Below are 13,940 nucleotides of genomic sequence, written 5' to 3' on the forward strand. Positions count from 1 at the left end.
GCAGTGGCTACTCCCTATCCTCTCTAGATCTCCTAGTCCAATAACTCTAATCCTCTGTTATGGTTAATAAGTCTTAATATTGGACTATTTCTGTTCAAATTATTGTGTTTATGTTTCCTAATTAGATCCTGAATTGACTCAGAATTGGTGCTGAGAGAGGTCCCAGAAGATAGATCAGCAAAGATATGATTTGGGAATTGGTTTGGTTTTGCCTCTGGTCTTGAGCTGAGTGCTGAGCTCCTCAACAATGGGAAGTGGATGTTACTAATCTATGGCATGCAGTGGCATCACAAGTACTCAAGCTGTCACCTGCGGTTGCTTGTGATGAGGTGCCAACTGAAGCATGTGCTTTGGGAGTCCAAATGACTACAGCACTTGACCTTATGACAGTAATCCAAGGATTACTAAAGAATTAGGGTATGCGATGAATTCTTCTGAGTGCACTAGAGTGCTTATAGAAAGACAATGACAAGCTCAGGTCCTTTAACTATCAGTCAAGGTTTGAGAACCAGAATCCCTTCTTAATTATAGCTATTAGATGCTATCACTGAAAATGAAAGGTAACATTTATTTGTGTACGGTTTTATTATTATTATTTACAACAACAGTTGAATTCACAATATCACAAATATCTTTTGTGAATGTTAGGACATTGGTTGGGAAAGCATGGGACCTTAAAATCTGACTAGTGATATATGGTTGGACTCAAATGAAACTGACATTCTCAAATCCCAAATCGCTTTGAATCTTCTTTGTCAGTGAAAGTAATTGCCCTACATTGTCTGAGGAGACTAGCTTTTCTCTGCTTAAAAGCCCTGTGATAATCCCGCCTGGGTCAGATATATTAAAAGGGGATACTCGTTCTCCTAAATACCCTCCACCTTGCAAATGTCTCATGCTGCCACTGAACCCACAAGTAGGTTGAAATCTCAGCATGCTCAAGGGGGGCAGGTACATACTATGATTCAGGATAAAATAGCTTACACATCCAACACATTACCAGACTTTGCTTACATACACTGGCAGAAACCTGAAGAGTATGGGAGTAGATTCTAAGGATGTTAGAAAAGACCAAGAAGAGTGAAAGGTAATGCTAGATCTGGCTGAATTAATTGATATATCTGCACTTACTAGAGACTATGGATTTAATGTGTTAGCTTTCAAGCTGAAGGTGGCTCTAACAGCTTAATTGGCTGGTTACCTACAATTTGGACTTAATGATGACCAGCTGTTAATAAGCTCGGACTGCTCTGGCATAAAGTGTAGAAAGGAATCTAAAATCTTGAAGATACATGTGCAACCTGCACACCCATCCCCAGCTACATTCCACAAGAAGACCCAGGAAACACTTCTTCATTAAGGCATTGAGAAATACATTAGAAAACAGAGAATCTGCATCATTTAAAACTCTATGAATGTTATTTTTTATAGAATAGGTATGACCCTAGGGGTGGGACTCTGATTAATCCCTCAAGTTTGGGGGAAGATATTGGTGTAAGAATGTAGGATAGAATGTAAGTGGTAAGACTAGAAAGAAACCAAATAGTAAGTTAGGCCTGTAATGCAAGTGGAAAATTTATAAAAGCTTAAACTAAGGTAGGAAAAGTGAGGATGGAAAGAAAGAAATTGATGCAGAATGTAATTGGTCAGTAGACTACATACTACTCAGACTTCCATCTAACATAAGGAATGAGAAAGAATTAGTCCAATCTAATTTTTTCCACTTTTCTCATTCTCATTAGATGATGATAGGAGTCTTGTTATGATTCAGAATAATTTGAAATAAAAGAAGCAGAGTGTTTTGGAAGGAAATTTGTTTTGGGATATTTTAAGCTTACAAATTTAGGTAGAGGTAGGCAATTGTATATGCAGATCTGGACCACAAGAGAAAAATCTGAGCTCATAATTACTTACACAGTAAGCATAATTACTGTGTAAGTCAAAGCCTTAAATAGATGGGAGTTAGTTTGGATAGATTGTGTAGAAAGAAGAGAGGGCAGAAAAGAAACCCCAAGGAGACTTGTATTTAACAGGTGGGTGGAGGACGAAAAAACCAGGAAACACGGAGAAGGGGCAACCAGAAATGCAACTGAAGAAACATGAGAGAGCTCAACACGGGGTCACCAACAGTGAAAACACCACAGAGATGCCTTGAAAGAATATTGATGACCTTAGCAGGTCACAGAGGACAGGGGACTAAAGACAGATTTTAGTGGGTAAGAAGCGACCAAAAGGTGAAGAAGTGGAGATGCTGTGGTAGACACCGTGGCCACACTAAAACTAACCTCAACCCTCTTCTCCTTTATCCATCTCCACACTATAAGCTATAACACCAAATATTTACTCTCAGAATCTCCTTTGCAAATAGGGATCATTGCTTATAGGCAATAAACTCTAAAGAGAAATCTGCTGTGAGTCTTTAAGGAGATTTATTTTTTCTGTTAAATACAGATAGTCACTGAGGAGGAAAGGGGACTAAGTATGTAGGGTGAAGAGCACTGGCTATATTCCTACTTATGTATTTGAATTCAGTTGTGATGTTGATGCTGCAGCAGCTGTATTGGCATTATGAGGTAACAAATCTACATATTAAACCAATCATGTTACGGATGGTAAAATTGTAACATGGAAAAAGAGCATCAATCCTTAAGGACACAAGAGGCCAATACCAGCAAAAATTTAACTCCAGATTTTTTGTTTTGTGAAAAGAATAAACCTTTATTTGTTTTGCCTTGGCTGTTCAGGTTTTTGACAATTTGCAGTACAAAGCATTCCTAGAGACTCTCTTAAAAATCTTTATTTGTGAGAGTAAACAGGACAGTAACTGGGACATAGGACTTGAAATTTATGGGAAGGTGTTTTGCTTTTTTGTTTGAAGATTTGGGTATTTGTTTACATTTTATTTTTTATTTTAGGAAGAAATATATCTGGGCTAACTTGTAAGCTGAAGAGAAGAAATCAACAGAGAGGAAGAAAACGAGAATATAGGAAAGCAAGATAATGCGTGATGGAGAAAAGTCTCAGATTAAGTGATGGACAGTAAAGGTAAAGAGATTAGCCTCATATAGATGGAGAGAAACATCTCTTCCTCTAGGGGGACAGAGATAAATTTGGGAAAAGAGTTGGAAAGAAAGGGCAAAGGGAAGCTGAGAGAATTGTCATTTTATTACCCTGTAATAGTTCCCAGATCGGCCAACCTTGCCACTCAGTTCTACTCACCCAGCCTAGAAAGTCTTTTCCACTCTGCCCAGGATCCAAACTAGCTCCAAAAAATCAAATCTCAGTTAGACTAGGGATGGATTAATTTCTCACACCTCCCTCCTCCCCACAAGCTACTTTGCAGTTTAGCACAGGATTTAGTACAAAAGAATAAATCTACTAGTAGAAATGAAGGCAGGCATCGGGAAAAGTAATTTCAAGGACCTCCAATCCAGGCCTGTAATAGGTAGTGACCTACTTACCCTGCAGGTAAGACGAGTCCTGCCAAAAGACTCAGCATGTGCTTCTGTACTGTCCAGGAATTTAGAAAGGTGATGTGAGATCCCTGGGCAAAAGATGCAGTGTCAGAACAAGTTTGACTTTCATTATGTGTATCTCTGGGTTATCTTTGGCTCCGGTGATTTAGTATTCTAAAATGAAACCTCAGTAGGACTATGTAAAAATAAAATAAAATAAAAACCTGACTTTTTGTCTACAATGAATGTGGGAGCAAAAAGTCAGCTACTGCTGAACTTTGCTTCTCACCTCAATTGAGTCACTAAGTTTGCACACTATTTATTGACCTTGAGGTTTAGCAATTGCAAAGGCTGATTTGATCAAAGATGGAACAAACTGTCTTATATTCTGACCTCTAGCAGTCACTTTGCCTCTTTCTAGATTTTTAGCATCATAGCAAATGGCCCAGTCTTTCACACAGCTGGCAAGTTCTCCATTGTAATTCTCAGGAGCAGGTTTAAAAACAATGGAAAGCTTTAAGCCTCTCCTCTTGGCTGGTAAAGAACTTTTAGGGAACCAGAATCACTGCTACCATTCACCCTCCTATCCCTGGAATTGGCTTCAAAGGACTCTGTAGCCTCACGTTAAATAGGTCTTAATACATAGCTCTTGCAAGAGAGTTCATATTATCTTATGAATTATTATTCATGGCTAGGCTGTTTCTAAGCCAATTCAAGGGCATACTGTACTTTACAAAGCCAAAGCTCACACCCTAAGAGTCTACCCATTCCATTCAATTCTAAGCATTATTCAGTGCTTATAAGGAGAAAAAAAATAGTAGTGATGACTCTTTATACCCTTATTATAGACTCCAAGGAATAAGTGGGTGTTTAGCCCCATTTTAAGAAGGCAAAGAGAAAGCTGTTAAGCACTGATTAGTAAGTTAACTTTCTCAGATACAATGCCAGACCCACCGCAACCTCCCTTGTGCAAAAAGGAGAAAGCCAGAAAGCCGAGCATGTGATATGAGAAAGTTCTACTGAAAGGAAATGTGGATATTACTAAGCACTGACAATGTTGAACTTGCCTGAGCCCCGTGCTCCTGGAAAATAGCTACAGTCAAGAAGTGCTCCCACGCTTTTGTGTTCTAGGAAATGGCTTCCTCTAAAGAAACACCCTTTCCAGGATGACTTGGAGAAGACTCTCACAGATGACCAGCTTGTTTACTGATGACAAGGATAGACACAGACCCTCTAAATTCCCATTCTTATTACCTGAACTGTTTGTCCTCACTGGCCAATCTGGACAAAATATCCAATAGTCTAATTCATTCCAACTTCCAGGCTTCTCTCCTCCCCTCAGGACCCTGAACTTTGAGCTACCTTCAGCCTGTGCCTGCGTGGGAATGTGGAACAGTGCCTCCTCAAAGACCCCCTCTTGAAAATCAGCTCATTCTAAATGCATTATCTCATCAACTGTACAGTCGCACTGTCGACTTGTCCCACATCCCCCCGCCATAGTTCTTCCTAGTCTTGTTTATTCCTCCCTATAAAAAGTCCATGTCCACATGACCTTCGAGGTGCTTAGAAACCTTCTTGATTGAGCGTTTTCCCTATTGCTTAAGCCCCTCCTGCCGTTGCAAAGGCCCTTCTCCCCCATTGCAATAATTGTTTCAAATAGTCTCTTCTTACCTACCTCTAGATTTGTTTTTATTTAGCAAGACTTAGTTTAGTTGGCTTCATGTCTTTCTTCATAGAGAGCAGGTTAATCTGCAACCATGTTGCTAAACTAAAATCAAGGCCCAGAAAGATGAATAATCTGAGGGAGCATACTCTACCTCAAAACTCAGAGAACTTTGCTGTCTAATAGAATTTGTGACCAACTTTGTATTGACAAAGATAGTACAATATAACCTGTGCATGTTATGAAGCTGTCACATAATACAAAGCAGGGGGAGTGAGGAGACAGTGTGATAAAGTGTGTCACTTAGCAGGGCAGCATGATATAGAGAGAACCATCCCTGGCCTGCAGATCAGGCACCCCACGTTCCTGTCCCACTTCTACAAAATGACCTTTGGAAGATGACTTATTCTCTTTGGGGCCTCTGTAATTTTATCTGTAAAATGAGGGGATTGAACTTCATGATCTCTAACCTCCCTTCCAGCTCTAGAAGTCTATGATTCTAAAACAATTTAGAGTAAATCATAAAGACAAACCTTCAGGCAGTCAGATCAGCAAAGGTGACTGCAAAGAGGGCTACACGGTGTTATGGCCAGGGCCGTAATGAGATTTGTAATTAAATATAACAACATGGGGTCATAATCAGATCTCATGCTTCAGAAACCACATTAATCATGATAGGGATCAGGTAGGTCACTCTCCCCAGAACGCAATGGGGACCTTGAAAAGGAAAGTGAAATGTCCCTTTCCCTCTCCAGCACCAAGCAGTATGCTTTACAGGGAGAAAGCCCGGAGCGGGCCAGGAGACTTGAGCTTTAATTCTGCACTCCACTTTAGTTTCCACCTCAGTAAAATGAGAAATTTAGATCTATGCTCTCAAACTTTCCCAAAGTATCTCTAAAACAAAGGGGAAGCTATTGCCCCTGAAGCCTGCCAAAACATGTCATTTTTATTTTCTTAAAAAATGAGTTAGATATTTACTCCTACTCCATATTCTATTTGAGTCTGTCTCAAACTTAAAATATTTAAAATAATTTATCACACTATAAAACTAATAACCCATAAAGACTGTAAACTTTGGCTTGCAACTTCAAGACACCGAAGTGAGGTGGGTGGTAGTTATCTGCAAAGAGTAGATGTAGGTGTACCCCCGCTAGACCCTTCTAGAATTGATATTCTATGATTCTTAGAAATATTCTTGCTTTTGTACTGATCTATCTTTTGTTAGATCATCAACTCTGGTGTGTGTGCTTGGGGGCTGGTGGGGGGGGCATTGGAAGAATAGCTATTGGCTAGGATGATAAAAAGGGAGCAACCCTGGATGAGTGAATGCCAGAAAGGAGGCCTTTATAATGAAAATGTTGATTCCTAGGAGAAGGGAAAAAGAAGGAAAAGCAGACATAGTGAGGCTTCAGACTCCTTGGGGCTCAGATCAAAGGTAGCAGATCCACCAAGCCTGAGGCCAGCCCTGAAGGACAGAGAATAAGACGGCGCAGCCTAATAAATGCCGCAAACCCTGCTCTGTCTGATTCAAAACCAGCATTTTACACAATGCGGTTCCATCTGTATTTAAAATGATGTGATTTAGACACATTTAATTCACACATTCCCATACTCATACCATTAATTAGGCCACTTTGATGGCTCACGGTGAGCTACAGCTAAGATCTAGCCCTGCAGCTGCCTAGGTCTGTACCCATGTATTGAAAGACCCTGAGCTTATTACAAAAGTGAAGTGGTTGATCATTGAGCTGCCCTTCCATGGGTCATCTCAGTGTACCCTATGATCTTCCCAACCAATTCTCCCTGCCTTCAAGACTATTACATCATCTACCCCTGCAACTTAAAACTTACTTAGGACCCACCTTAAGATAGGGAAATGAAATTGAACAAGGCACAGTTCCTGTCCTCAGGTAAAATACAGAAACTTGAACAGCTGATTACAAGCAGTTCAATTTAATAGAGGTATAAACTCCTTCTACTCTTGTCTTAACTCTGGAGCAGAATCAGCAAAAACAAGATCCTTCTGGATGCTTGCTTCTGTGAGAAGGTGGATGCTAATTTAGATTCAACCTGAAGCTCTTGGGGTGACCCTGGCACCTTATAACTGTGGAAACTACTTCAAACTGCCACAAACTAGACATCATAGAGATACTTGGAAGCATTGCCGTCTACCAATAATTTGATATTCATTGGTTGAAATATTTTAAATAATCCTTGTACTACTTGAATGTGTACAGCATTGTTCAGGAATTGGTTCAGTATAAAAACTGATATAATGTCACCTCTACCTCCCAGATCTTAAGGTCAGGATTCAGCAAATTCAACCTTCCAGAAGAGCCTTTAAGTTTGAAGAGAAAATGCTACCAAATCTAGTCAAAACAGCTATTACAAAAATTGCAGTCTCCTGAGATACAGATGCATTGCTATAATTTCACATACTGTATTGGATAATCCCGGTATTTTCCTAGGTGGAGTAGACAGAATAATGGTCCCCCAAAGATATCCATATCTTTATCCTTGTAACTTGTGAATACACTATGATACTTGGCAAAGGGGAATGGAGATGACAGAGAGAATTAAAGTTGCTCATCAGCTAACCTTGAGATAGAGTGGTTATCCTAGATTATCTGCTCAGACTGTCATAATTACAACGTATAAATGGAGGAGGGAGGCAGAAAAAGGAGAACTGAAGAAATGGAAGCATGAAAAGCCAATATTGCTGGCTTTGAAAGTGGAAATGGAAGATAAAGAATCAAGTAATGGGGATGGCTCCCAGGAGCCGAGGAATAGATTCTTCCCCAGTGCCTCCAGAAAAGAAAACAACCCCCACACAATTTTACTTTAGCTCAGGAGACCCATTCAAACTTCTTAGCTCTAGAACTGTGAGTTAGTAAATTTGTGTTATTTAAAGCCATTAAGTGTGTGGTACCTTGTTACGGTAGCCATACAAAACGAATATACTAGTTACATGGAAAAGAGAGAAAAGCAATTGAAGCAGCCAACAACAGCTCAGGTAGAGAATAGGGAGTCATAGAAACCAGAAGCAGACCCACAGATGGCTGAAAAGATTGCTTAAAGAGAGAAGGGACTAAAACCACCAATTAGGAGAAAATCATACTGTGGGGAGACCACAAACCACAATAGCCCTGAGAGAGAGGAATGTGGAACCACAAAGTAGTCAGCCACAGAGCAATGAGAGTTGTTAAAAACTAAACCAGTCCTGGCCTACAACAGCTGCCTCCGAAGACATAATTTAATTCTAAAGTTGACTATCTTATGTTCCTAAAACTGACCCAGTCAACATGAAAATGTTAAACTGCATTCTCTGTGTTCTTAGAAGGAAGGAAACTGGGGACTATTTAGAGTTATTTTCTCTTAGTTGCCAGAGCCAGCCACTTGCATGCATAAAAACCAAACATTAACAATAGGTTATTCTTAGTGTGGGGACCCACTAGAAAAAAAAAAAGTAAATTCAAATGTCTGTGAAGGCAAGGGCATGTATAGCTTGAAAAATATCCTTTGGTTTCCATGACATCACTTAGTCATCTCTTTCCCACACTGACCACGTCTCATTTTTCTCCCCCAGTTTCCTTTACTCATTACATTTGGATTCTCCCAGGTTTACTATCTCCAGATTTTTTCCTCCTTCTTCTCTCTATATGCTATGTAAAATCTACCAAGCGGGTGGCTTTCGCTACCCTGTACGTGACAATGTTCTCAAGCCTTATCCCTAACTCAGAATTTTCTTCTGAGTCGCCGATCTGCATATCAAGCATTTGAATGCCCAGTAGCATGAAAAACTAAAAATGTGCCTAAATAAAGCTTACAATTTCTACCCTCATTTACCTTAAAATTCTATCCAGTTCTTTATTCTTTACTTCATTTAATTAGAACACCATCCATTCATTTGCTCAATTCCAAAAGCTGGACATTACTTCTCTTCGAGCTGCACAATCCTGGCATCGGAACTACTGGTAGCAGCCCTTTTCTTAGGACTTACATGCACTTTGTTAAGGCGCTGTTGTGACTATTATTACCGCTTAACAAACATTTTAAAACCAAGTGACATAAAACAACATTTTATTCTGGTCATTTATTCTTTAGATCAGGAATCTGGAAAGAGGACAGTAAAGATGGTTTGTCTTTCCTTCATGATATGTGTGGCTTCAGGAAGATTCGTAGGCTGGGGATAACTTAATAGCCCTGTGCTGGCATCATCATGAGGCATCTTCAGTCACATTGTAGCTATCTTTGGAAAGTATAATCTGCAGCAAACATCACACTTTTATGAATCTTTACATACCTGTGGCATTTGTCACATTAAAATTGTTATAGAAATTTACACTGATCGCAACTTTTAAATTGTGGCAATTATTAGAGCCATTGCCAGATCTTGTCAATTGATGCATTCATTTTAAAAATACATATATATTATAAATTTTGGAAAATATTTTGATAAATGTTTTTTACTTTTTTTTTTTTCTTTTTTTGAGATGGAGTCTCACTCTGTCACCCAGGCTGGAGTGCAGTGGCGCAATCTCAGCTCACTGCAAACTCCGCCTCCCAGATTCAAGTGATTCTCCTGCCTCAAGCCTCCCAAGGAGCTGAGATTACAGGCATCTGCCACCAGGCCCGGCTAATTTTTGTATTTTTAGTAGAGACAGGGTTTTGCCATGTTGTCCAGGCTGGTCTCAAACTCCTGAACTCAAGTGATCCGCCCACCTTGGCCTCCCAAAGTGCTTGGATTACAGGCATGAGCCACCATTCCTGGTTGATAAATGTATTTTTGATGTGTCCATTGTAATCTTATGTAGGTTTTTTTTTCTTTGTACTTAAAAACATTGTTTTTAGAAAGATTCCTCAGATAGCCAATGGGATTTAGGCACAATAAAAGGTTAACTCTCAGCATTACTTGAATGAGTGAATAAATGAATAGCAGAAATAAAATATTGCCATTTAAGTGGTAATTTCTAGTTAGGTAAGTTTTTTAAACACAGATCACCGCAATTCCCAAGAATGCTAAACAAATGTGATACTCTTTTGGGCTAAGAATACATTTTATTTTGTCTGTTTGGGTCCATATTTCATTAGTGTTTAGGAAATCAGTAAGTATAATTATGTAATAATTAAGCAATAATTAAAACAACATATTATGGTTTCTGTATTATAACACCCTGAGCAGGTCTGATTCCACGCATCGAAGCAAAATAAACAAACAAATGAACCTGGAGAATGTTCCTTTAGTCCTGCCTTTCCCACAGTGAGTTCTATAAAATGCTGATTCTGTTATATATGAAAATAAAAGGAAAGAAGGAAGGAAGGGAAGGAGAGAGAAAAGAAAAGAAAAATGTTGGGGTGTTTGCTGGTCAAATTAGATGGAGAAACACATGGTTCAACCAAGCATAAAATATTTCTTTGTAATTGGTCATTCATGTTGATGGTAGGTCTCTGAGAAGAGAGAACATAGAGCACAGTGTTTTCCAAGCCTTCCTTCTCCTGAGCATCACATTTTATGGAAAAACTGGTCCAGTCCAGTTTCCTCATGATGCGCCTACAGAAACCAAGGTCCAGAAAGGCAAATGACATGCCCAAGGACAATCAGCTGTGAGCAGCAGAGCCAAAACTGGAATCTGTCTCCTGGTTTCCAGTCAAAAGCTGTTTCCACTTCCCCACCATGCCAAATAATTAACAGTGCAGGTACCTCCTTGCACAGAACAGAGTAATATCGATAAATCAAAATGTCAGTTGCAGACTGATTGTTGGAATAAGTAATCTGAATGGGCAAGAATGATGAGACAGAAGTAATCCTTCATAGTATTTCTGCTCAAGTAACAGCTGCTGACATATTTTAGGTATGCAGCCTCTCTTTGAAGAACATCTTTTTACCTCCCTCTATTCCTGAGATCCCTATAGGATTTGTGGTGGGATGAGGTTTGGGGGCTTCAAGCATGGCACTTGGCAAGATGCAGAACAGAGAGCCAGTTCTATGGCTGCACAGAAAGTGAGCAGTGGTGATGACTGTCTCCTCTGCCTTCTGAGAAGCCAAAGATGAGAATATGACCTGAAGAGCTGACTTGGAGTACCATCCTGCAAGATTCATTACCTTTAGGTGTGAAGTGTTGCTTTGTTTTGTTTTTCATTCACATCTACAGATTGGAAAGATTTTCTTCTCCTTTCTCCTCCTGAAATAATCACTTTCAGCCAGGCACTGGGGTTCACGCCTGTAATCCCAGCACTATGGGAGGACGGGATGGGTGGATCACTTGAGGTGAGGAGGGAGACCAGCCTGGACAATATGGCAAAACCCCATCTCTACTAAAAATAATACAAAAAATTAGCCAGATGTGGTGGCATGTGACTGTAGTCCCATCTACTCGGGAGGCTGAGGCAGGAGAATCACTTGAACCTGGGAGGTGGAGGTTTCAGTGAGCCAAGATCACGCCACTGCACTCCAGCCTGGGTGACAGAGCTAGACTGTCTAAAGGAAAAGAAAAAAAGAAAAGAAAAGAAAGAGAAGAGAAGAGAAGAGAAAAGAAAAGAAAAAAGAAAAGAAAAGAATCAATTTTAACATAATAAAGCAGAGAAGAAACCTATGGGATTGTTAATTTGACTTGTGGACAGTCTGTGTATCTTAACAATTGCACATCCCGAGGGCAGCCTCCTTCCCTTCTTTCTTTTTGTTTTACTTTGTTTTGTTTTGTTTTGAGATGGAGTTTCGCTCAGTAGCCCAGGCTGGAGTGCAATGGCGCCATCTCGGCTCACTGCAACCTCTGCCTCCTGGGTTCAAGCGATTGTCCCGCCTCAGCCTAGTGGGGTAGCTGAGATGACACGCACCCGCCACCATGCCCAACTAATTTTTGTATTTTTATTAGAGACGGGGTTTCATCGTGTTGGCCAGGCTGGTCTTGAACTCCTGACAGGTGAGCCACCTGCCTCGGCCTCCCAAAGTGCTGGGATTACAGGCTTGAGCCACTGTGCCCCGCCCCTTTTCTTTGGTACCCTCAGAATCTAACTTGTGAATAGCTAGTCAGAACTTAAGAACTGAGAACCAGCTAAAGAAAATGAGGTTCCTAGGTAAGGTACAAAAGAAGATCAAAGATTCAAAGGCCCTGAGAGAAGAGGAGAAACAGGTGGGCCAACAGAGGTGGGCCACAGCCCTGAGAGAGCAGACAATCCCAAGGTCAGAGAATGGAGGCAGCCAAGAGTAAGTGAAATGGGGTGGAGGGCCGAGCAAGGGAGTTGAAGAAAGGTGGCATGCAAAAACTGTTTGAGGCCTACGTGTACACACTTGAATGGCTAACAAAATAGGCCATTTGGGTTACGAATTGCATCACCCCCTCCTTCCAATTATGAATTACAGTGTTAGAATGACGGTATCTTGTCAAGGAAATGGTATGACAGTTTTCAGATACTGCAGTAATCTCATTCAATCTGTTCCATTCTTTGCTTCTACTGCAGCCACTTTTCTTCAAAATTTAATAGTAAAGGAGTATGTGATTGGACTGCAAGGTAATCGTCAAGGGACTCTTAGAAATTCTCCTCAGAGATAATACAAAATAGTTGACCATGTCCGAACAGAAATACCAATTTTGAAAAAGATGTGTGGAGAGGAGGATAGTGAGACAATTTGAAAAATAAGCTAACTTAACTGACAAGTTTCCTGCCCCCAAAGAAAAGAAGAAAAAAAAAATATACACACACACACACACACACACACATATATATATATATTCCCATCTAAAAAGAACATAATCCCAAAATGTGAAAGCCATCCAACCCACACTGCTAGGGTGAAGGGGAAACATATTAGCAAAAACGATAGAGAAAACGATTCTGAAGTGCTAACTGTTCCATAGAGTAAGTGAAAGCAGAAAGCAATTCAGGTATAATTTTCTTGACCAGGAAACAACAGCCAAATTCTTATTCAGAGATAATCCGGTCTCTACGAATTCCTTCTTTCACAAAATCTCCTTTTCCCCATCTTTTAAATTGGGTGACTGGGAATTATCCTTCTGGAGAAACTCAGCAAGATTTCTCGGTTTGCCTTTTTACAAAGGAAGTCAGCTAGCTCAGAAACCGCCCCGTCACTGACAAGGAGGCAAAGGACTCCCGGCGGCCAGGCCCTGAAGCTGCATTGCTGGGTCTCCATTTAGTTTGTCCTTTAAAGTCCGGAGAATGATTATTCCATAATTCTCTCACCTGATTAATTCTTAACTATGAACATAATTACACTCTCCAGAAGGTAAATCGGTCTTATAAATCAGTCGTCGCTGACAGTTCTCTATGCGCAGCGCGATCGCCCGGGGTTGGGGAGCTGAGCTGAGGGTGGGTGTTCGCCAAGTCGCCGGTCCCCTGCGTCCCCGCCCGCCGGTCTCTTCTCCGACCCGGGACCCCCGCCCGCCGCAGCCCGACTCTGGGGCGTTTGGGAGGCGGGCCTGAGGTTTGCCTAGGACTCGAGTTCCTTTCAAAGGAAGGCGAGAGGGAGATGGGGAGAAGGAGACTTGGAGACTTCTCTATTAAAGCCGCGCTGAACTCGCCTTCTGGCAAGTCGCGGCAAGCCGCCAATTTGAAGTGTGTGAGCTTTAATCTGCTCCTAGCCTGATGGGCTCCCCCGTCCACAGGGAGCTGGGAGGCATCCATTACGCCGGACCAAGGAGATGGAGCGTCTAGGAAATATGTTAATGCCGGAGCCCTCCCCACCGGCCCGACCCTGCCCTTGCCAGTCTGACAGCCTCAGAGAAAGTGACATTTCGGGAGAGTGTCACTCCTAGCAGGGCTCCCAAAATTCACTCCTATTCATTGCATTAAACATTTTTTTAAAG

At 41.0% G+C, this 13,940-nt stretch overlaps 1 long non-coding RNA gene across 1 annotated transcript; it reads left to right on the plus strand.

The window, feature by feature from the left end:
- Nucleotides 1-1,978: 1,978 nt before the first annotated feature.
- LOC129049727 (uncharacterized) lies at nt 1,979-5,005 on the plus strand. Its single transcript, XR_008513010.2, has 3 exons — nt 1,979-2,216; nt 2,916-3,045; nt 4,587-5,005. It is a non-coding gene; the product is annotated as an uncharacterized LOC129049727 (long non-coding RNA).
- The last annotated feature ends 8,935 nt before the right edge of the window (nt 5,006-13,940 follow it).

The sequence above is a fragment of the Pongo abelii genome, chromosome 15 (assembly GCF_028885655.2).
Source record: "Pongo abelii isolate AG06213 chromosome 15, NHGRI_mPonAbe1-v2.0_pri, whole genome shotgun sequence".
NCBI classification, from domain to species: Eukaryota; Metazoa; Chordata; class Mammalia; order Primates; family Hominidae; genus Pongo; species Pongo abelii.